Source organism: Magnolia sinica, chromosome 7, assembly GCF_029962835.1.
Source record: "Magnolia sinica isolate HGM2019 chromosome 7, MsV1, whole genome shotgun sequence".
Lineage (NCBI taxonomy): Eukaryota > Viridiplantae > Streptophyta > Magnoliopsida > Magnoliales > Magnoliaceae > Magnolia > Magnolia sinica.
The window spans coordinates 90,662,875-90,667,029 of record NC_080579.1 but is presented as its reverse complement, the minus strand read 5'-3'; the positions used below and the strand labels follow the sequence as shown (position 1 = coordinate 90,667,029).

General features: G+C 38.7%; 1 pseudogene; it reads left to right on the top strand.

Moving 5' to 3' along the window:
* Positions 1-730: 730 nt before the first annotated feature.
* Positions 731-3,857, top strand: LOC131251688 (cytochrome P450 71A1-like; annotated as a pseudogene).
* Positions 3,858-4,155: the final 298 nt, after the last annotated feature.

Here is a 4,155-nt window from a genome sequence, read left to right as displayed (position 1 = left end):
CTTCCTAAAATGAGATCGAAAAACGGATGAACGAGTTGGATTTCTCACAAACATATCAGTCGGCCTCACCCACAATCCTTCCCCAGGAACTTCCTGCCAAAGGCTTTCCCATGGAATTGCAGTCCGATCGTGTCATCGTCATCAGGTGAAACCCCATGTCCACCAATGTAGGTGAGACTCTGACTGTGGGGCCCACTGTAATGCATGTGATTACATTCACACGTTCATCCACATTAAAATCTCATTTTAGTGCATAATCCAAAGAAAACAAATCCGTTCAAAATCCCAAACGGACCATAATACAAGAAACAATACTAATTAACCATTAAAATCTTCTCATTGGGGGCTACAAAATCTTCGGATGAAAATAATATTTATTTGGTCTCTTCATCTAAGTATTTATGACCTTATCAACAGCTTGGATGGAAAATAAACATTCCATCACAATCCATAAAAATTTTAACTGTTGAGATTAATCTTATCCACCTAAATTTTTTATCAATTTAGTATCATGCTCAAAAATGACTTTTCAAAATATACAGTAGGAAGTTGGCTGTTGATATTAGAAACATTTTTGGTGGAAGCCATGGCAATCGCGTACCTTTCCATAGTTCTATCAATACGCCGGGCTTAAGGTAGGTATAAGCCCGGATTTTAAACTATTTCGGGCCACCTTATTAAATACAGGCCCGAGCCCGGCCCATTTATACTCCAACCTTTCCAGTTCCTCTGCTCTATATAAGGAGAGATGGTTTGTAGTTTCTTACAACAACAACATTCAATGGCTATCTTTTCATCTATTTTCTTCTTCCTCATTATTCTTCTAATCCTATTTGGATTGAATAGAATTCAATCCAAGAAACATAATCAACCACCTTCTCCATCCAAGCTTCCAATCATAGGAAACCTTCACCAGCTGGGTTCTCTACCACACCGTTCTCTACGAGCTCTCTCTAGAAAATATGGACCGTTGATGCTTCTTCATTTGGGAAGCACTCCCACTCTCACTGTTTCAATAGCTGAGATGGCTCAAGAGGTCATGAGAACACATGATCTTACATTTTCAAGCCGACCAACTTTCACTGCAGCAAAGGAACTTTTATATGGTTGCACCGACGTGGCAATGGCAGCTTATGGGGAGTATTGGAGGCAAGCGAAGAAGATATCGGTTACAGAACTTCTAAGTCCTAAGAGAGTGCAGTCATTTGCGTATGTTAGAGAAGAGGAAATTACGAGTATGATAAAAGAGATAAAGGGTTCATGTTTGATGTCAGGTACTATTGATATAACGAAGAAGTTTCTTCATCTAACGAGTAGTGTTGTATCGAGGGTTGCTTTGGGGAAGAATTATATAGAAAGAGATAGTAATGGAAGGAATACGTTTGCTGATATGGCTAGGGAACTTCCACTGCTTTTGGGAGCATTTAGTGCGGCGGATCTTTTTCCATTGTTTGGATGGTTCGATGTTTTGACTGGTTTGGATGGAAAATTAAAGAGGAATTCTAGAGGGTTGGATAGTTTCTTTGATCAAGTGATTGAGGACCATCTTAATAATAAGAGTGGAGATGTGAATGATGAACGTAAAGGCTTTGTGGATATATTGCTCCACATTCAAAAGGATTGCACTACTGGTGTTCAAATCTCCAAAGAAAACATCAAAGCCATTGCCTTGGTAGTCATCTCTCTCTCTCTCTCTCTCGCGTCACATGTGCTTTTAGGACCGTTACCTTGATAGATACATATGCATCTCAAGAACAGAGAAGTAGTACTTCTCGATTGGGCCTAATGATAAAGAGAGGAGTACTGGATGTACTTCTCGATTGGGTATAATGATAAAGAGAGGAGTGGATGCACTTCTCGATTGCGCCTAATGATAAAGAGAGGAGTACTGGATGTACTTCTTGATTGGGCCTAATGATAACGAGAGGAGTGGATGTACTTCTCGATTGCGCCTAATGATAAAGAGAGGAGTGGATGTACTTCTCGATTGCGCCTAATGATAATGAGAGGAGTCCATTTTGGACGCGGTTTGGCTAGTGACTTTAACAAGGTGGCTAGTGGTTGGTGCTACGTGGGCTCACCATGATGTATATGTTTTATCCACACCTATCATTCATTTTGTAAAGACTATTTTAGGGTATATACCAAAAAAGAGGCCAATCTAAAACTAATTTGGACCACACCACCGGAAAACAATAGTGATTGAATGTCCACCATTAAAAACCTTCTAGGGCCCACTGTAATGTGTATTTGATATCCAACCTGTTGATTAGGTCGTACAGACCTGGATGAAGGGAAAAAAGAAATATCAGATTGATTCAAAACTTTTGTGGCTCGCAAGAAGTTTTTAATGGTGAGCGTTTAATTAACAGTGTGTGGTCCATTTGAGATATGGGTCCATCTCATTTTTGGGATAATATCATAAAATGATCTGGAAAAATAGATAGATGGCATGGATGAAACATATACATCATGATGAGCCCACATACCAACTACCACTAGCCATTGGCTAGTTGAAGGCTCACTAGCTAATCCGTTTACGTGGATTTTACATGTTCAATGAAGAATATGTGTTTTACGAGCTAGGTAAGTTTCCACACATGTGAAGTCCCCAACTACCACACGTACACCACTCATGCAAGAGAGAAAGGAAAAAAAAAGGGAAGTGGCGCACCAGTCACAAGGGGTTAGATATTGTAATATTTCCTTTTAATTCAAACACTGAACATGCATATATCCTAAAGGTAGGAATTGAGTTTTTGGATGATTGATTGAATTGATTACTCATATGTTCTTCCTTTTTCTAATTTTATATCCGTAGGATATGTACGTTGCAGCAACTGGACTCACAAACTCCTTAGAATGGGCCATGGTTGAACTTGTTAAGAGTCCTAATGCTATGATGAAAGCTCAAGAAGAGGTAAGAAGGGTGGTTGGGAGAAAAATGAAAGTGGAAGAGAAGGACCTTCTTCAGATGAACTACTTGAAATGCGTAATTAAGGAGACTTTGCGACTTCACCCTCCTGCACCCCTATTAATTCCACGTGAATCCATATCAAGTGTGATACTACAAGGCTATGTTATCCCTCCAAAAACAAGAGTCTTGGTCAATGCATTTGCCATTGGGAGGGACCCTAATTCATGGGAAAATGCTAATGAGTTTCTCCCAGAGAGATTTGTCAACAGCTCAATTGACTTCAAAGGAAATGATTTTCAGTAATTCCTTTTGGGTCAGGGAGGAGGATTTGCCCTGGAATGACATTTGCCAATAATTTTTTGGAGATTTCTCTTGCCAATGTTTTATATTGGTTTGATTGGGAGTTTACTGGAGGTGCAAATAAGGATATGGACATGAGTGAAGATTCAGGGATAGGTGTTCATAAGAAAATTCCTCTTCATCTTATTCCAACATATCACTTTTCTTAAGTTGTTGGATATTCTTCTTACAGACTGGGGTTATCCTACTAGTTATATAGCAGTTATGTTTTATAAGCAAATAAGGAGAATCTAGACATGAGTGAAGCTTCAGGGTTGGATGCTCATAAGAAAATTTCTCTTCATCTTGTTCCAATATATTACAATGTTATATATGTAAGCAAATAAGGGGGTTCTAGACATGAGTGAAGCTTAAGGGTTGGTTACTCATGAAAAATTTCCTCTTCATCTTGTTTGGATGTATTACCATGTTATGTAAGCAAATAAAGAGAACCTTGACATGAGTGAAGATTCAAGGTTGGCTGCTCATAAGAAATTTCCTCTTCATCTTCTTCCAATGTATCACTTCTCTTAAATTGTTCCTGACATTGTGTTTACAAACTGGAGTTATCCTACTTGTTTTAGTAGCTATGTTATGTGATAGTCTTTAGTTTTATTGGTATGTAACTACATTGTAATGGCCATGTTACTTATTACTACCAAAAAAGGGTCAGAGGTTGAGGATAAAAGCCGTAGCTAAAGATCTATGGCTACGATTATATTCCGTGGCAAGACCAAAGCCATTAGTACCGTTCTCATTGCTTTTGTAGTGTTAGTTGTGTTATATCTGAATGCGGAATTGCCAAAGGACCTTTCTCTGCATTGGATATAGAGATCTAAAGAACCATATTACTTATCTTGTTGGGACGCTATTGTTGTATATAGGATGTTGAAGTCTTC